This window comes from Indicator indicator, chromosome Z (genome assembly GCF_027791375.1).
Source record: "Indicator indicator isolate 239-I01 chromosome Z, UM_Iind_1.1, whole genome shotgun sequence".
Taxonomy (NCBI): domain Eukaryota; kingdom Metazoa; phylum Chordata; class Aves; order Piciformes; family Indicatoridae; genus Indicator; species Indicator indicator.
In genome coordinates, this window is record NC_072053.1 from 21,875,090 (window position 1) to 21,896,652 (window position 21,563).

Consider the following 21,563-nt stretch of genomic DNA (forward strand, 5'->3'; position numbering starts at 1 on the left):
TGCTACCTTTTAGTGGGATGTGTTTCTAGTTCACATGATGGGAAAATCTGTACCTCTTGTGTCTGTGTAACCTCCTATTTCTGCTCATCAGCATCTCAGCTGGGATGCATTTGTGTCCAGACCAGATGTTCCTACAAACAAAAATGGTCTCCACTAATAATGTAACAACCTGTTAATTAAAGCACCCAAACTGTGACCTGGGATCTTTTTTTTTTGGTTCAAATTTGAGAGGAGATCTTTACCATGTCAAATAGTTTTCTTCCTGTAGAAGTTATACCACTCCATACATATTATTAAAATAGTTTTGTGCAAGAAAAACATAACTGTGTCTGTCCTTTAATGCTTAGAACACAATTCTGGAGCAATGGATTTCCTGTTCCCATTGCAAGTAGGTATTCCAGTATTTTATGAGAAGTGGAAAAACTTGAAAAGTCTAGAATGTCTACCAGTCTAAAATATCTACTACAATAGGAAAAATTTACAGTGTTCAGCTGGGGGATGGTAGGACTAGATTTAAATTCCTTCTTCTTTAAATAATTCTTCAATTTACAGGGATGTCCTCTTGCTCTCTGACTTTTGAGCAATGCCCAAAGCAGAGGCGTAATGCTTAATGGTAGAAACTTCAGAAAAAAAGCTAAAGACAGTAAGTCAAAAACAGAGGTTTTAAGCAGCTGGACAGCTACCTGGTAACTAACTCTGCTGTATAAGTTCTCTTTGGTAACATGGTACTGAAATACGGGTTGTAATATCTGGGTGCTTAGTAGTCTTCATAAATTCAGTTGATGTGACTTTAAAGGCTGTTCTGAGACGTTTCCCCTTTTCTCCCAGTGAGATTTGGCATTGCCACAATCGGATAATCTTTCCTATTTAAACTGAAATTTTTCCTGTTGGGGATCATCTGTTTAGCCTCAAGGTCTTACGGAATGCAAAAGAATCATAGGGACTGGACAACTCTTAGTGTCTTGTGTTACAGTTCCAGACCAGCTGCCTTGAAACAGTGGAAGATAAAGGAACTGCAGCTTGTGCAATGATATTAAAATTGTTTTCTAATAAGTCATATGCAGTGTTGAAGTTGTAAATGGTCTTATTGCACACTTCTTGGTGCAAAAGTTTGAAGGGAAGATTTTCAAGTGAAACTGTTCTCGTTACATGCCCCAAAAAAGCTTACCTGCCTTTTCTGGGCTCAAACAAAATGAGTCATTACTTTCCCCTACAATTCTTACCCCATTTAGCGTAGAAATTCTCTGACAACTAAAGGTGAAGAATTACAGTACAACTAATCATACTATAGCTTTTGAAATTGTGTAAGAGGAAATATTAGGAATCATTTGGAATCATTAGGAATCATTTGTGAGCCTTCCTTATTTCCAAAAGTCTACAGTGCTGAAAAAAAGTGTATTGAAGTACTTTTGAAAGTACCTCAGAATGGGATTACCTATTTAAAACCAACTCAGGAAACGGGTTTATTCACTGCCTGAGTCATATAAATAAGCACAACACATTCATTTTCCATGGAAATCTTAACAAGCACTAAATAAGAAAAACAGAAGTTTAGTTGTGCAAAGCCTCATCGAGCCAGGTATACATCTTTTAAATAGAAATAGCACTTAACAAGGTAAATAAGTAGATGTGGTTATGGTTTTCATCTTGCTTTACAACTGCTGTTTAGAGTTAGCTTTACTATGTGCATGTTTCTAATGTTTGTGTTCACTCAATAACCATCACATGCTTTTAGCAGCCTCATGAAGAGCTGCTAGTCAACAAAAATATAGTAATGATTAGGAGTGCTTTAGAAATATCCTGGATTAAGTCAATGTGCCTTATTAAGTGCCTTAGTCTCTAAGTACCAAAAATATAGAGAGACAATTACAGCTTTGAATCTTCTTTACTTTCTTGGCCATAAAGAAACTTTGCAAGGGAGAGGACTTTTTAAAGGCATAAAAGATAATGTAAACCCAAAGGAGCTTTAATTGTTTCAGAGTAGTGCAATTACACAAACTGAATGTGAAAAAGCCACAGCTGACTTTTGTGTGTTGTTTGGCTCAAAGAAAATATTTTTTAAAAGGTGTAGGTCACGTTGCTGAATTTGATGAAAATGGAATTATGGCCAGTAAACAGGGTAAACATTCTCTCTGCAAGTCAAGGTTTTCTGGAGAATATCTCTGAAACAACTCAGGGAAAAAGAGAAAAAGGAAGAAAAGGAAGCTCTAGCAGACATGACAAGATTGTTTTGTAGAAGGAGCAAACAGGATTAGCTATAATAAGATTATCAACTAGTTCTGTCAGGCAACAACCACATAAATCAACAGACAAAGAGGAGGGAACTGGACTCTGCAGAAATTATTACTAGCAGCAACACATCAGTACGAAGGATAAGATTTCCTCCCTGCCTCCCCTCCAAAAGGGGAATACTGTTCTAGTTGTGGGACTATAAATCTGTAATTAAATATGGCGTCTGATAGCAATTTTTCAGTCTGGCATATGAAGGAGCTCAAAGATATGTACCTAAGAGGGAAATTTCTCTAAAAAATAGCCAGAATTATCTCTTCACCAATTTTCATTTTGTCAAGGTGTTCAAGCAAGGATTCAGGGAAAACAACATTCACATTTTGTCACTTTTCTGCAAATCACATTTTGGTTTTTGTTTATTTCTCTGGAAGCATATAGATACAGATGCAATAAGCTATCAAAATCAAGGTAAATGTCATTTTTATCTGTAACCACAGAAACAGCTCCATAGTAGGGTATTAGTTATCATGGTAGGATCTCCTCTTTATTAGTGGGAGCCTAACTGTATCAGAGTCAAGCATGTGATAGCCTCTGGAGGAACACCATTCCTGTTAATGAAGTCTTATTTGATCTCTGGCTTTCCTCTTCCTGCGTTGTCACTAGTAGACTCAGAGTTCATTGTATTTCCTGTGCTATTTAAAGAACTTCTTGGGCTGGTACACTATTTTAAGCCTGCCTCTGTATTCTTTAAAATACCACCAGGAAGCATTTACCCTACACAAATCACAGCAACAGTTCAAGCAGTTCTCAGTTCACACAGAGAGACTAGATTTGACTTGTCATATACACATAAAACTGTGTTTGAAAACAGAGGATTCTGGACCACATAATATTTTAATTTTCTGCCCACTCTTCAAACACACTTTCAATATTAGGGAACACTACCACAACTCTTTGGGAAGGTCTGCAACTTGGGATATGACATGCATATCACGCTGCAAAGATCCTGTTGTAGCAAAGGATATAGATATGCTCAAGAAGGATGAAAACTGAGAGCAACTGACTGTGAAAGCAGAGCTGTGTTGTGCCAGGGCTGTTTGGGTCAAACATTTGCAGTTATTTCACCCATATACACTTGAGATCTTACACCACATTTATTCTCTTGCCCAGGAGGCATGTGGCTCAGCTTGGTCCACAGACCCCACATCCTGCAAGTGTTGTTGTAATCTGTGTTAATTCTTTGACAATTTACAAGAACACCAACCTACACTCAAAAAATGGAATGGACATCTCTTCCCCACTAACATCCTCTCACATGTGCAAGGGCAGCTTCCTACTCTTGAGCTTTGACAACTACAAATCCATAGATTGTTTCCAGGTCATACATACAGAATCTCAGAATGGTTGAGGTTGGAAGGTCCTCTGGAGGTCATTTGGTGCAACATTCCTGCTCACTCAGGTTATGGGCTGCCCAGGACTACGTCCAGATGGCTCTCAAAGTGTCTCTGAGGAAACTGTTCCTGCGCTTCATCACTTTCATAGTAAGAGGTGTTTCCTGATGCTGAGATGGAACCTTCTCTACTTTGCACACTGTTCCTGTCACTGGGCACCTATGTAAAGAGCCTGGTTCCATCTTCTTTAACGCCTCCCTTCAGATATTTATGCACACCAATGATATCCCCCCTCTGAGCCTTCCTTTTCTCCAAGCTGAATAGCAGCTAGTCTCACAGCCTTTCCTTGCAGGAGAAATGCTCTAATCTTTTAATCACCTTAGAGGTCTTTCTCTGGATTCTCTCCAGTAGCTCCATGTAGGTTCTGTCAGCTCTTGGACAAGGCTTTTTGTTTTCAGCAATAGTAGAGAACACCCTATGGTATAAGTAAAATCCTGTTTCCCATCACAAACATGTCGAAAGAGGCAGGGTTTCTAGAATTCACCCTTAATTAATCTAAACAGTGGTAGGGAGGGTTGAAGTGCTTTCCAGTCCCTGGAAAAGTGGTCTACTCTCCAGTGCTCCAGAACCCCTTAAGGTTTATAAAATTAAAATAAAATAATATATCAAATTAACAAACCAACAACCTCCCACAAACCCCACCAGACACCACTCCTTCCCCTGCCAAAAAAAAAATAAAATCATAAAATTACCTCTGATTATGTTCTATGTTCTTGCTTTTAGAAGAATATTTTGCAGAATGTTCACCTACTTCTTCATTCTAAATGTTACTTACAAGATTTCCAATAATAACAGACAACATGAGGTATGTGTTTCCAAGTAGAACCCTTTACCATTTTGAGAGAAACTGATTATAGCACTTACCAAAAGGGAAAAATTATGTTCCTGAATGCAATTCACTAAGTCCTTCTAACACACCATGTTTCATAAGATATAACAGAATGTTTGTTCTTTGCAACATCATCCTGGGCAGCATTAGTTTTATTATTTGCACTGCACAAAAACAGAGGCATAAAACCCTATAGGTTTGATCTATGCATTCCAAGTGCTGCATCTTCTGATTTTCCCTGGCACCTGCATGAGGTTTCACCTGGTTAGCGGAGTCTTTTTTTTTTTTTTTATTCCCCAGAGGACAGAACACTTGCATGACACATTTCTCTTTTCAAAGGAACAAAAATCTTACCCTTCCAAAAGCTGATTCTCTCTCCTTCCTTTCTGTTTAGGATTAATCCATTCCTGCCTCCTAGCAACCACTCGGCCATTACAACTCCAGCCAAGACAGTCAGTAAACATCCGCTGTGTAAGTACCTAATGCAAGTAGAGTTAATGAACTGTTTGTAAGTACTGTTCTCTCCAGCTAGCACAGTCTGAAGGTCTATGCCACGTTCCTCACTGTCAGCACTCTCAGGAAGGAGATCTTGAGATTATCAGCAAAAAGCAACATGCTGCTGACTATGCTTGGGCAGCTGGTGTAAAATGTACTCTTCCCTTGATATACCAAACCCAGATCTGAATCTGGACTTGCTCTGGATCCCATGAATGCTGTGCAGTAACTGCTAATAAACTGATAGGAATAACAGCTATAAAAGACAGCTAGACTTCTGTTTACCATCTGAAATTATGTAAGGTGAATCTGGGTATCCCTTAAGGGTGTTTCACCTATGTCATTTTCTCTACATTTGAATAAAGAGAACATGTACAATCATGCTGGTGTCATCTCACATCTTCTCATAAAGTGTTTTAGGGATGCACCTTACGTGATATGCAACTGTGGTCAGTGCAGATGCTACAAACGTGAACCTGATACTGAAATGTGAACATCACATAGTTTATTTAGCATCTCCTGGAGAATTTCCTCTGACATTCTAGCCAGGTGTGTATGTGGGAGACTGCCTACTTTAATGATTAAATAAACTCATTCAGTTGGTAACAACTGTGTCCCCAACCAGTCTTTCACACTTTCTCTCCTAACACAAAGTATTGGGTTGAGAGATTCCTGTCCCTTGCTCCCATGGCACAGAGCTCTCTTCATTGTGCTAACAGTACTCTCCGTGCAATCATGTTATAATCTAAATAAGTAAACATACTTAGTTAAAACAACAACAACAACAAAATTAACAACAAAACCCTTCCAAGCACTGAAGTTCTCTTACACTGAAGGCTGAATTTGAGAAACCACTACCTACTATACTAAAAACAGTGGCTGTGTGGAGAAATCTGTTCTAGTTCTCAGGTAGAAGCAGATCAGGTTTACTCTACTTTTAGCAAATGATCACTCAGGTCACACAGAAAGCACAGTACGCAACATATGAGATGAACTGTGGAGAGCTCAGACAGGAAAAATTGAATTCATCTTACTTCATGTTACACCTCTGCAACGTGGATCTCTGCTGCTGAAGGTGTCGCCTTTGTACTCCTTTACAGATAATGGAGAGAAACAGGCTTTTAAAAATGTGAATGATTTCAGATTATAAGGTGAATCGTGCTCTGATTCCTCATCACCAGCTGTAAGGAGGTGTGGAGCAACTAGTGCAGCTGGGATCATCTGCATTGTAGACAGCTATGAATTCCTCACTGCTTTTCCTTGCAGAGGCATTGTCACTCTGATGCTTTTATATGTGTGGTTGTGCACATAAGTGCACATACGTGCATAGACATACACACACAGACACAAAATTTAATTCCAAAATAACATGCATGTCTATATGTGTTAGCCCCCATGTATAAGCCCATTCCCCTCCCATCTTCCTGACAAAAAATATTTTCTATAAAGTGACCACAAATTTGTGCTCCAAATCATGTGGTGTCTTCAAAGCTAGGAAGAAAGCCAGTCCTTGAATGTCCATGGTCCACAGGCAGTTTAAGCACACCTCGTTGTAAGCCCTGTTAAATGATGAAAGAATGTACAAACTCCAAACTTTGATTTTTTTTTTCCCTTTAACCAAGAGGAACTTTTAAGTTAAAGAAGGTAGCTGATAATCCTACAGTGAGTCAAGGTTTGTTTGCTGTGGACACGTTTGCTGTGTAATTGCCTTGAGCAAACTCCACTCTGCACACTGCAGTGAACCAAGTATCTTTTTCTATGTCTTGTGAACTAATCACTTGTCAGAGTCATGTATATCTAAAGAGGTGAAGGTAGTAGGGCTTATCCACCATTAATACTTAAAGGCATCTCTTCAATCTGCATTATTCAGCCTTAACTCCACTGTTACTCCTCTCTCAACTTGCAGAAGCTAAATATATTTGACCTGCAAGAATTAATGGCATGAGAAAAATGCCAATGTAGTTTCAAAACTAGCAGCTAAGCATATTCACAAGTTGTCCAACATAGGGAGATTTCTGGACCCACCTAGCTGCATTCAACATGGATTCAGAAACACAGAGGATTAAATGAAATTCCAGTCTCCTTCCTGTTGCTTTTCTATCTCTTTGGACTAATCCCAAACTTTGCAGCACACAACATATTGCTTGTCAGAGTGCTTCCCTGCCAGAGCAATTTGCAAACTCAAGTTATGCATCACAACACTTTTGCAAGGTGGAAAGGAAATTAAAAGGCTGGCAACAAACTATTGCTTGCTGAAGCAATCTCATGTAGGTCAAAGCTTACCTTTGGGTGTAAGGATTTTAAATAACAGGGAAACACTGAGACAGAGGACAGGATCTCCATACCCACACGGTTGTGAGTGTGAATGGAGGCTACTCAGTGCTTACCAAACCTTTGGCAACCCTCAAGTTTGATTGTTTCATTCCTCAGTGATGCCAAGTACTTTTGAGAAACCAGTCTCAAAAAGCCAGTAACTAAAGCAGCAACATGGTGACTAGTAAGATCTCAAATGCACCTATATTCTCAGCCCCCATCTGAAATCCTGGATACCAAATTGACTCTTTAGATACTTAAACACTTTTTAAGACATGGGTTTAAATGAGGCACATCAAATACAGATCTCAGAACCCATGATCCTCTGTCTCCTGAACAAACACCCTGCCTCCGGAAGCAGTTTCTGTCCCTTTATATTGTTTTCTATTGTCTCCCTGCAACACAAACAGACATTCTGGCACCATTTGGGCAATCTGTAGTGGTAGTCTTCTCTGCCAGTTCAATGTTTGCAATTTCTATTTCTTCCTGTTTTTTGAAGTGGCTTATCTGGCACAATGTTATTACAATGTTATTATTTGATGGCTTAGTGAAAGTACGATTAAAGCAAATAATCGAAATAGGCTTTGGAAAAGATGCAATTTAAATCTTTGCTGATTAATTCCTTTGTCTGGGATGAGATGTGGGCCACAGCTGACTTTAACACCTGGACCCAGAGCCACAGAAAAAAATCACAGTTGTTCTTGTCTTTACAACAGAACAAATCACTCACTTCTTCAACCCTCAGGACTCAGTACTTCAGGAAAAACTATGCAGTAAATACGTCAGGAAGAATTATGCAGTAAAACTCCATCTTCGTATCAAGCAAGCATCTGTACAGTCCTGCTGCTTTACAGTCATATGATGGTCAGCAGAAAACTTTACCTCCTGAGAGAACCATGTGTGAGGATGCTTTCCAAATCAGAGGAGCAGTCATGAATTTCCCACAGGTCTGAAGATCAAGTGTGAATTGCCTGTTCTCCTGCTGCCACTATGTCACCCAAAAGTCATCTCTCTCGTTTAGTGAGAGTTTGAAGAAGAAGGAAAAATCTCACTGAATACAGTCCTCTGGGAACTAGCAAGTGTATTCATCAGGAATTATTCTCAGCTGCCCTCCCTGAGAGGTGCAGAAGGGAAGAACCTGTAGGCTTTCTGTAATCAATTTGTGATGGGTCAGGTTCACAGAGCGCAAAATAAAGAGCTTTCTATTAGCTTGCAGGAACTCAGTCACTAGTCAAGGAAAAACAAACAAAGAGCTTCCCTTAGGGCAAACACTGATATTCTCAGGCTGTGAGCATTGACTGACTTGATATTATGCACATATAGCCAAGCTATGACCTTCTCCACATTTGACCTTTCAGTGGCCACATCCTGGCTAGTCCTCAATGCACAAGCCCAGCTTGGCCACCCAGGCTGGAAGTGTGAGAACAGCAGACGCAGGAGGGGGAACAGGAGCTGTGGGCAGCATGGAGAGGCATGCACTACAAATGGCACAAAGTGTCAAACCAAAGAGGTAGACATGGAGAGAGCTGGAATCCTCCAGGTCAAGAGAACTCTCCACCAGCTTGGCTGGAAGCCACATTCCTACATTCCTGGCCCCACCACGGAACAAGGCAGTGATGTAGAGGCAAAGGCTGAATGCTTTGTTGTGGGCAATGTATGTCAGGACAGCTTGAACAGAAAGTCAAAGCTTTAAAGTTCCTCTGCTGGCCATATCACGGGGGCCAAATTTTAAAATATTTAACAGATGATTACCAGATTAAGTTATTCTGTAGTCTTTTTTGATACAACCCACTGAATTTTCAAGTTTCTCTTATGCTTAACTGAATTTGTTTAGGTTAAACTACAACCTTCTTGAAATGTTTCTGACTTGATTTAGAAATGCCAAGCCACTCAAGCATGGAGAATAATTTTCTGCTGAGTCTGCTAAAGAGATTTTGCCTTGCAAACCAAACTCTGAGAACCACAATTGCTTCACACACAATATGACAAGAGACTCACACTTCTATCAGCAGTTTATATGTCATTTAAGTCTGTTTCCTTCATGTGCTGAAACAGCAGAACAGATAAGAAGCATGAACAGACACAGTGTTCTAGTATTTACTATATTTTAATCAACCATGTCTGAGGTGAATAACTCACCCGTTCCTTGGAGGGGTTGGTGAGAGGTACGAGAGTCTGGCATTTGGGAATGATGTTTTCATGCGTTGATGTGGCAGCTCAGATACATAGGAAAAGGAAAATTTTGGAGTCTATATGCATCACTTTACTATTTTCTCTGAAAAAGGCCTTCCTTTCTTACTTTCCAAGTCCCATGTCTACCAGGGAATACAGAACTTGCCATTACCCCCTCCAGCATTCTGCTATATAGGTCCTTCCCAGGCCATCAGCACGCCAAGGTGAAACTTTCTGATTACCACATAGAGATTCTGGAAACCAGAATACTACAGAATGTAAACATTTATTGCACTTTTCCTTTTGATATAATGTCCATAGTGATTACAGTCCAGGCAACAATTAGGTTATGTTTACATGAATAAACTACATAGTGCTGGGAAAATTGTGTGCACATTGACAATCAACTGCCATCACTGTTCAACTGTTAAAGCAGTTGAATGATGGAGTAATGGCTTTAGCTGAGGCCAAGTAGAGATCTCCCAACGAGTTCCCGGTCATGTTTCCAGGAATCAGCCTCAACTGGTAGTCCAGATACAGCCAATATGTTTTGGAGGGCAAAACAGATTAACAGCATGGATACAGCTATTCTGCACCACTTGAACTCAGTGCCAAACAATGCTTTTTGTTTGCCTTGTGCAGGAATTCCCTAGTATACATTTAGCTTGCCTTTGCCATGCTGAAGTCAACTGAAATGGAGTATTGTCTTTCAGCTGGTTTTTTACTTTCCCAGTTCTTTCTGCTCCTCTTTCTCCCTTCAAAACCTGTCTTTATGCTCATGCAGTTGTCCCAGACATGCTAAAATCTGTGTGATTTTTAGGTCCTGATGGGAAAAAAAAAAAAGAGGTAGGTAGATTTAGTTCTGGGATGGGGTGGGGGGAAGAAAGAGAGAATAAAATGTTGACCATGGAAATTCTGAAAGAACAAGAGTGACAAACAGCAAAAATCAGAACGGATGTTTCTGGGTGTGTGAGCAGCACAACTGCAGTTTTTCTTTAGAAACACATCCATCAGAGGCTTGTTTACCATGAGCCAAGCCAGTCAACTGGAAATCTCTATAATAATTCATTTTTGTTTTTCTCGTGAAGCGGATAACACAGGACAACTCCCACCTTATTTTTTTAACCAGATTCCCTCCAGTTTTTCAGTCTGAGGTGGCTGGATCACAACTTTTCAAGAAAGTTTGTATTCTGAAACAATATCTGAACCAAAGGCCCTTCAGAATTATTTTCTTCATAGAAACTGTTCTATTTCTGTAAAATTTGATAACAGCTTGTTTTTACAAAATAAGACATTGATGCCAAATTAGAGCTGGCAATATCATTTAAAGAAATGTCACTCTGGATATAAACAGGAAATGTTTGGAGTGCTGATCCAGTGATTAATGAATGTTTCCACATCTATATAGCAGCAAATTTTCCCTTTCCTTGGAGATTACTCCATTACATAAGCTACAGAAGCGCCAGAACTTTGGTCTCACATATTGAATTATACAAAAAATAGCATTTCTGTGCAAGTGCTGGCATGATTTTCTCTCTTTGAAATCAATTACAGGCGTTCTCACTTACTCCAGTGGGAGTGGGAAGCAAGCCATTGTCTGAAAGGTTTTTTGCTCACACCTCTTTATTAAGGCCAAGTAGTTTTCTTCTGTAAGAATTCTCAGCCTTGCCTAAGTTCATTCATAGACACCACTCCTTAATAGTCTAACTACAGCTTAGAGAGAATCCACTCACTTTCTTCTCCTTTAGGCACCCTAATACTTTCCTGGCTGGGAAAACCAAAACACAACCAACCAACCAACTAAAAAAAAAAACAGTGAATTTGACTGAGTTTTTCTAAGCCTGATTTTATGGATCTAGCCAGATCAGAGTAGTCTTTTTAGGCTGCCCATAATCTAAACACACATTAAAAAGGAGCCTAACAGCAGAGCCCTCTAATTGCCTGATCTAATTGTCTGACCTAACAGTACCAATTTAGGATAACAATAGCATAGGGTAGAACTAGTTAGCCAGTACATGCTGTCCCCAGACCAGTGAAAAGAGAACAACAACAAAAAAAAAAAAAAAAAAAAAGGGCTGTATATTTATCTCATCTTCTCTATTCTTTTTGCAAGGACATAGAAACCTCAGGCACCCAAGGGAGACCAAGACCTTCAGGAGACCTGCTTAACTTGGCACTTTGAGCTGCAAATCAAGCGCATCAGCATTTGTTTGGTGGAATTTCTGAGAAGCTGAATCTACACTGACCAGAATCTCTCTAGACAAACTGAAAAGAAAAATGAGGTGGAAAAAGAAAAACATGCTAGTGCTTTTCTAGTGAACTCATAGGCAAGTTTAGACTTACCCCTGAGAGCCAGCCAGGTGTTCCTGCATTTCTGCAAGGTGTCAGGAGATCTCCACTGTAGCTGGAAGCAGCAGAAATGAAGACAACTCACACAGGAGATGGGATTGCAATTCAGCATTTATTTTCTTTATTCTTTCTCAAGAGCTTTGTCTTTGCTTTTATCAAACACAAGACTGCATTCTTCTTGCTTTTGCCATACGCTGGGCATCTGACCTCTCCAGTAGCCCTTTGTTGTGTGAGAAGGAGAAATCTCTGTGTAAACATTCACCTAACAATATTAAGACCATTTGAGGTAAAAACCTGGCAGAAAGACTCTCTTATGTAAGAGTATTTGTCCTAAACTAAAGTGTATCTACCACAGAGCTTTCAGGAATTAAGGGTGTTTAAAGTCAATAACTCACTGTGTAATAATTAACTTACAAAGATGGGATTGTTTATATCTGAAACAAGTTGCCTTAGGAAGGGGAAAAAAATGTGATGTGGCATACTTTACCCTTTACTGATGTTTAGCAGACAGGGAAAAGCTTCAAGTAACAGTACACAGCTTTATTCTGCAGAAATACGTGCATGATGTATATATTGTGTCTTTATGGCATATATGTACATAGCTACTAAATACTCTCATTAAGGACATCACCTGAAGTTTGCTGAAGTCCATAAAACTTCTGTTGACCTAAGTGACTTTGAAGAATTACTGGACCCAAATACTTAAATTTAGAAGTCTCCAGTAATGCCTGTAAAATAAGGACTGTAAAATAAGGCTTCAGGCTTAAGTAAGACTTAAGTGAGGCACTCCCTGAAAGTCCATCTCATTTCAGGAGGCACACTGTCTCAAACCATTAACTCTCACCGAGTTCTAACCAAAAAGACGACCTCACCTATTTGAAAAACAACCCAAAGTCCATGTTGTTCTTTGTTGTGACACTGACTTCCATTCACAACCAAGCAAATAAATTGAACCCAATGTTTATCCTTTTCTATTTTGTCCTGTTCTGCTTACAGGTATGGGAATGGTTGTATTTTTAGTTCTTTTATTTATTTTGTGATCACTCCGTGCTTCCTGAAGCCACAGCTTTCAGAGTCAAACCTGAGTATTTCCATTATAGTCAGACACTATTCAGGGAACAGGCAAGCTTTCACTTTCCATGTTGAAAGAGGTTAGCTGTGTTGCCATATTTCTGTATCAAATTTTTCAAGCACAGACAGTATTTTGCTTAACCACTTGTGAGTAGACAGCTGCCAGTTTAATCTTCCCTTTCTCATCTGAGCAACTTTTACTATCCTGCAAGCATAGTTCCTGGTATTAAAGCTGTAGGAATCTGACTGTAGGAATAGGGCTATATTAGTGCATATACAGGCACACAGAGTTTTGTGTTTGGAAAATAAAAAAAGATAAGGATATTTGTCTGTGAAAAACTTACAACCAAGCCCTAACTTCTCAAAATAGAGCCACAAGGATGATTAGGGGACTTGAGCATCTCCCCTATGAAGAGAGACTGAGATCCCTGGGGATGTTCAGTCTTGAGAAGAGAAGACTGAGAGGGGATCTGATCAATGTCCATAAATACCTGAGGGGTGGGTGTCAAGTGGAGAGGGTCAGGCTCTTTTTGATGGTTCACAGCAATAAGACAAGGAACAATGGGTTCAAACTCGGACATAGATTTCACCTCAACATGAGGAGAAACTTCTTTACAGTGAGGGTGACAGAGCACTGGAACAGGCTGCCCAGGGAGGTTGTGGAGTCTCCTTCTCTAGAGACTTTCAAAACCCACCTGGATGCATTCCTGTGTCGATTACCTTAGTGATCCTGCTCTGGCAGGGGGGTTGGACCTGATGTTCTCTTGAGGTCCCTTCCAGCCTCTCATACACCTTGATACTGTGATATATTTAGGTATTTAGGTAGCAGTTAGTTCCTTCAAAATGCCAAATATGGGCAAAGGGGATATATATATATATATATAACACCACAGGATACATTTATTTGGGTCCTTCCATGGTCTAGTTGTAGCTTGATGAAAACTTGAAGCATAGGCTGTAGAGGAATGCTAGAGACAGTAACTGAACTAATCTTATTTTTAAAAAACAAACCACCATAAACTGTCTGCAGTCCCAGTATTTGCTTGAAATCTAACAAAATTTAATGTATTTATTCTTTCATTTGTTCCTTAAAACAACGATAAGCTGGATTTTGTTCTGTTCAGGCCTCTGGTTTGACTAATTAATTTTCCTTTCTAGCAGATGGTTTTGGAAAGCATTTACCATGAATGGATCTAACTTCTAACCTGAACAGAAGCAGCATTTTCTCTAATGTTACATTATTTTGGGAATAAATGAAACTTTCATTCACTCATGAGAAGTGAATGAGGGTCATTCATGCTTCATGAGGATCTATGCAGGTTCCTCTTCACTGCAGGCAGTTTTCATCCATTTGTAACTCTCTACGTCAGATCCTCCCTGTGACTGCCTGTGGTAAATACACATATTAATAAAACTCTGTAGAGAGATCTTCACACTCTAATACTGACCTAAGATCTATAGTCATTAGTAATATGGCAGACATGGGTTGTCATGTTTTCATAGCACAACATAGTGTTACAGACCTAAGCTACTTCCATTGAACTTGTGCATCAAGCCTATGTAAAACCATTTTGGGAAAGAGGATTGCCATTTTCATATCTCCTAGCAGAGTGCTCAATGCAGGATTTTGGATGCACTGATTTTAACTCTGTATGAGCTAAAAAGAACACAGAATATATCTGTATTACAGTATTTTAATGTATTACCAATCATCAAAATATTACATAATAAAGTCTGTACAGTACTTAATGCCGAAAAGAAAACGTTGTTCTGGAAGGTTTTTGAAATGTAACAAATATTTTAAGCTTTCCTGTAATATGGACAAAGTCATTTTGAGAAGGAACATTGCTAACAGTACTTTGGATAGATTTTCCATGGTGCAGTGAGAGCCAGCTGCTCCCTGAGGGGAGACAGTAACTGAACGCATTGAAGGGGTGGACCACAGGATGTTAGGGGTTGGAAGGAACCTCTGGAGATCATAGAGTCCAACCCCCCTGCCAGAGCAGGATCATAGAATCTAGTGTAGGTCACACAGGAATGCAGAGAATGAGACTCCATAATCCCTCTGGGGATCTTGTTCCAGTGCTCTGTGACCCTCACAGTGAAGAAGTTCCCCCTCATATTGAGGTGGAACCTGCTGTGCTGTAATTTATATCCATTACTCCTTTGTCATCACAGAATGCAACTGAGAAGAGCCTGTCCCCTCCCTCTTGACACCCAGCCCTCAGATATTTATAAACACTTATTAAATCCCCTCTTAGCCTTCTCTTCTCTAGACTAAAAAGCCCCAGGGCTCTCAGCCTCTTGCAATAAGGCGGTGTGCCAGTCCCTTAATCATCCTTGTAGCCCTCTATTGGACTCTCTTGAGTAGATCCCTGTCCCTCCTGAACTGGAGATCCCAAAATTGGATGCAATATTCCAGGTGAGGTCTCACGAGGGCAGAGTAGAGGAGCAGGAGAACCTCCCTGATCTGCTGGACACCTTCTTCTTAATGCACCCCAGGATCCCATTGGCCTTCTTGGCCACAAGGGCACATTGCTGTCTCATCAGCCAGAGGCCAGGCCTCACACTGCCCAAGCTAGATATTCAAGACAGACTCACAGATGGTAGCCAAGCTCATCAAAGGGTCCAGGTTATCAGATAAATTAATGGTGATTCAGTGGATATGAGGTCAAAGCAGAACATAAATGCACAGCTTGCACCAGGACAGATTTGATGAGTACAGCCCAAGGTGAGACAGAGCTCACTGATCATGGAGTAGGTCCAAAGTGACAAGACAGGTTTGAGAATAAGCAAGGAGGTCTCTCTGCAAATCAGGATCAATAGGATCCACTGCTAGGCAGGGCTGTGGCTGAATAAGAGATCAGTATTCTTACAACAATACCTCCAGCAAGGACTAAAGCCATTACAAGAGCTTAAAAGAGGCATGAACACTCAAAGATTAGACTAATTTCTTGCCTTTATAAGTCAGAGCTATTATGGCAGTTCTCTACATGCATTTTGAAAGAAAGCTGAGATCTGTCCTCATGCACTTTCCCAGGTTAGGCTGGTCAAGGAAATTATGGCCTATAGGTATAGCCAGGGGTTTGACAAGGTCCTGTCTCAACAATGACAGTCTTGAAGATACACTTACTAATTCAGTCTGTATGTATGAGAAGACAGTTCTTCCAATTTTCATCAACTGCTAGTATCACATTTTATATATATTATGTACAAGCTTCAAAATATGTGTATTGTAAGTTCTTACATAATGAAATTATATTGTAGTTTTAATATAATGAAAATGTGATCTAGTTTTTCCTTTACTGTTTTTTCTGCTGCAGCTTTACTTGCCACTGTTCTCTCCTTCTTCTCGTCAGGACTCTCTCTTTCTTCTCCTCAGCCTTCACTCACACTCATGCTGACACTATTGTGAATACGACTGTTGATTTTCAGGATCCAAACAAAACATTATTTTCTCCACGCCTTTTTAGCACTCTTCTTAGACCATACCACTGTTTTAAGTACATTGAGTTTATCTGATAAAACACTTTTCATGGTCAAGCCATGCATCTGGCCAAAAACTGCTTCAAAAACCAGAGATGTTACAACTTGTAACTGATGTTGCATGCTCTAGTTTTGCCACAGATTGTAAAGAAAGGAGTTATAAAGGTATTCATCCACGACCCTGATGATGAAACAGACTCTCAGTGACAGAAGCAGGAGAAGTTACACTGCAGCATGGACAGAGAGAAGAACATGAGGGCTCAGATGGAAAAAAATGCAGCAAAAGACTGTTTTACCTTTCTCCATAGTTCCAAGAACTGGAAAGCAGGCTTTGTGTGTGCATGGCTTTGTAATCCTTGGTCCTGTCTTCTTTCTGGCACATCCAGTTTGAGTCTTCAAATAATTAAACAACCTGATACTTGAGTAGCAGGCTCACATTCAGATTTAAGATGAACATCAAGAACAGGGAGTGTTCTTGAATGTTGGAAATGTTACAAAAATCCCCTGCAGGTGCACTCCAAGATGCTTGTAATTATACCAAGCACCATGTCGCCATGGGTCATGCATTTCTGTGATAGCACACAGAAGGTACCTGACACTGCTTTAGAACACTGTTAGCCCTGCCAGAACACAAGTGGGCTTAAAGGAATGAGAGAATGTGCTGATTTGTAATTATAAAACCTTTTTTCCACAAGATAAATTTCGGACTTGAGGAGTTACTATATTGCTTTGTGTGCACTTGCAGCTGCTAAACCACTCAGAAGGGGCACAGTGAAAATGATCCTGACCTCAGTACCTATAAAACAATGTTGGCTTCATTTATAACACACATCACTGCAGAAAAGAGAAATCAAATTTCCTAAGTGCACCTTAGCTGGGTATAGCCAAACATTTTTTGCTGCTGAGAAGGACCAACATTTTCACTGAATGGTTTCAGCTCTAGAAGCTTATGGCATCTTGTATAATAAGGAGATGATTATTTCACCAGCCTTCTGTTGTTAATACATCCCTGAAGTGAAATGGTATCCCAGATTCCTTGGTTATAAATGATATGGAAAGCTTGTGTGTTCTGGCAGTGCTTTGAGAGAGAGTTAAAACTCCTCACCTTCCTATCTCAGCAGTTTCTGTATCTGGAAAGAACAATAGCTTGTCAGCTGCTACAGCCTGACACTTTTGTCTAATCTGGGGACATTAGACTTGAACCCACCAGTAGAATGTTTTTCCCACAGCCACGCTTTTTATTTCTGTACTTAGGTAGTCTCGTGATTACATTTTGAGCATGCCTTTTCTTATTAAGAACTGTTAGTCATGCTTTATCTATATTTAGCACCCCAAAGTTAGGAGCACCCTTTCACCTACAGTTTCTCATTGGTATAAAATGAACAAGGAATAATGTCAGTGTTGTATAGAGAGGCAGAGACAGATTGTCAGGTAACACAGAGGTTAAAACAAAACAAAAAAGACATCAAATACTCATGCTTCTTTGCATTCCTATGAAACAAAGGGAAGAAAAGGAAGTGCAGTTTTCCCTAGGCATGCTGTTGAAGAAACCACTACTGTTCCAAAACCAGAGAATGGAAGACTACTAAGGTGGTTATAATGAACTTTAAATCGCAGACATAACGATGAAGCTTACATCTTAAGGAAAGTTTTGGGGGGTTTTGTTTGTTTGTTTGTTTGTTTGGGTTTTTTTCTAAGAAAAACATAGAAGTTCCAGCATGGCTTGGCTACAGAATCCAAAGGTGGAATCTCCACCTTTGGAGGTTTTTAAGAACTGGCTGTTCTCTTAAGAACAACAAATGCTTTGTTTTGAAGGAGATGATCTTACCCTGGGAAAATGAGGGAAATGAAACAACCTCAAAGGATCTTTTTACAGAATTATTTTCTTATTATTTGTATTCCAGTACAGGTGTTTCAGCCTGGAAAATCTATTTTATTAATGGAGATTAAAAGGAAATTGATTTACTAAGTTTGTGACAAATTAGAAAATCTACAGTGTCAGTGGTTTTTAGGACATCAATAAAGTTCTCCTGGTCTTAGAGAGCTACATGTAGCAATCAGTCTTCTCCAAAATACCAGATTAAATAATCACAAGGGTCCCATCCCAGATCTCTTAGTTTCTACAAATGGGAAGTAATGCACAGAGCTAATAAAGATCAGATTTTCAAATGCAAGTGCTGCTGTTGCCAGTAAAACTTTTTTGCATAACTATAGAATTTGTGTATAGTAACAGGTAACAGCATACAAAAGAGACCAGCTGTACATCCAGATTTCATGGAGTTGATTTAGATAACATTCTTTCAAAGACTCACTATTCATATTGCCTTCTTGTACAGATAACAGAGCTGAGCACTGATGCAAGATATAATGGTTTACAAAAATTTGAAGAGCCTAGAAATGTCCAAAAGCTAAATTTAAAGAATATAGACCACTCATTTTAAGAAAAAAAAAATAAAATCTTGAAGAAAGTGCATGAGGACAGATATCATCTTTCTTTCAAAATGCATGTAGAGGAGAACTGCCATAATAGCTCTGACTTATAAAGGCAAGAAATTAGTCTAATCTTTGAGTGTTCATTTACTTCAGTTTCTTCCATTTTGCTGTTTTGTTGCTCATTTTTTATTTTTGTTTTTGTTTATTCCACCCTAGTGCCTGGAAGCAAGTGCTTTTAAAGTACAATTTTATCATCACTAGAATGAAGATAAGAAGAACTAGAATGATATGAATCCCTTGCAGAAAGCTGCTGAGAAATGTTCAGCGTTAGTGAACTCCAGCAAATCTGTCTCCCTTTTTCTCTACTATTGAGTTACCTATGTCTGTAAACTGCTGACACTGTTGTCAGTGAATCCTTTCTCATCATCATTCATAGTCCTGTCTCACAAATGCACCAGCTAATGATTTACTGGATTAAATAAGCTAAGACTGAAGAGGGACTTGACAGGCTGGAGAGGTGGGCACAAGCCAACCTCATCAGGTTCAACAAGACCAAGTGCAGGGTCCTGCTTCTGGGTCGAGGCAATCCCAGGCACAAATACAGGCTGGGCAGTGACTGGCTTAAGAACAGCCCTGAAAAAAGGGACTTGGGGGTGTTGGTGGACAAGAAGCTCAACATGAGCTGTCAATGTGCACCTGCAGCCCAGAAAGCCAACCAGATCCTGGGCTGCATCCAGAGAAGTGTGGCCAGCAGGTCAAGGGAGGTGATTCTCCCTCTCTACTCAGCTCTGGTGAGACCTCACCTGGAGTACTGCGTCCAGTTCTGGAGCCCCTATTACAAGAGGGATCTGGACATGTTGGAACGTGTCCAGAGGAGGGCCACCAGGATGATCAGAGGGCTGGAGCACCTCTCCTGTCAGGACAGACTGAAACAGTTGGGGCTGTTCAGTCTGGAGAAGAGAAGGTTCCGAGGTGACCTTATTGTGGCCTCCCAGTATCTGAAGGGGGCCTACAAGAAAGCTGGGGAGGGACTTTTTAGGCTATTAGGTAGTGACAGGACTAGGGGGAATGGAGTCAAGCTGGAAGTGGGGAGATTCAGGCTGGACGTGAGGAAGAAGTTCTTCCCCATGAGAGTGGTGAGAGCCTGGACTGGGTTGTCCAGGGAGGTGGTTGAGGCCCCATCCCTGGAGGTGTTTGCAGCCAGGCTGGATGAGGCTCTGGCCAGCCTGATGTAGTGTGAGGTGTCCCTGCCCATGGCAGGGGGCTTGGAACTAGATGATCCTTGTGGTCCCTTCCAACCCTGACTGATTCTATGATTCTACGATTCTATGATTCTATATAGCTATGCTCAGAAAGACTTTAGCAAGTGTTTGGCTGGAGTTAATATCACCAGGTTGACTGGTCAGAATATGTTTATTTAAAAGTATATTTGAAAAGACCTCTTAGGTCACTTCACACAATATGTTTTGTCTATCCAGAGCCAGATGTGCTGTAGTAATGATTAAAATCCTTCTGGACTTTAATAACAGCTGAGATAATATTTTGGTGATGCAGAAGTGGGTACTTTAGTAAAAACCCTGCTGTGATGCTGTTCATATGTTCTAAGCAATGTATACAAAGTGAAAAGTCCTTTTTAGCTCTAGAATGATATTCCCTACAGATTTCCTGACTCTGAAGATTCAGTTATCTGGATTGGGAGTACAGTGCAGTGAAGACTGTGGGCATACTGAAGTGAAGGAAGCTTTGCAGCATTTCCCAGCCAGCTATCCTAAACTGACATTTCCAGTGCCTTTCACTCACCCTATTAGCAACAGTTTGTTCAGAGAACAGTTGCCTTGTTGCACTATTTGAAGCTAGCATAGGATGGAATTGACAAGATTCTCTCTCTGTACAGGTGGACTGGCCTCCTTCACAGCCTGTCCACCTGGGCACACTGAGAAGAGCCAGAAACAGAAAGGCACATGTGCTGGGACCTACAAGGAGGTCAAGAGAGATTCATATAGTACAATGCAGAAACAGTTTTCATGTGAATCATGCCTTTATTTCTCTTCATGGTGAAGGACATGTCTTACTAGGATGCAGATTTTTTCCCTGCCAGCAACCAATGCTTCTTAAGACTTGCTGATGAGAGGAAATTACTGTAGCTTTGGAAGAAATTGGAAAGAAAGGTGACAAGGTGGCACACTAATTCATCTCAGCATTTCATGTGGCTTTATTTTCTATGGGACATCTGTTTTATTCAAGCATTCAGAGATGAAGTGCCTTGCTGATATTAAACAAAAAAAAATTATTTTTTTAAAATTGTGGTTTCTCAGGAGATCTGTACTGCAGACAGAAAGCAGCCAGCACAGGGCAGAGAATGATTGCAGGAATGATTACACCATACAAAAATGCCAGTGGCATAACATGACTTAGCTGTGATCCCACAAATTATAGATGAAAGCAGGGGCAGAAAAATCAAAAGCAGGGAAAAAACTGCACCCTTTGTATTCAAATCCTCCAAATTGTACCAATTTTTTTTCGGACCAATTCCAGGCATTTACAGAAACTAGCTGCTGGTTTCTGCACTTCATCCCTTGAGGAAAGAGTTTAGGGTAGACTGGAGAACTTGAGATTAAACATACACTCATTTAAAGCTTCAGATAGGTCATATTTACCGAGACTCAGAAAGCAGACTCTTACATCAAATGTGCTGATGGAAACAGGTTGGAAGCTGTCTGTAATGAAGAACAGAA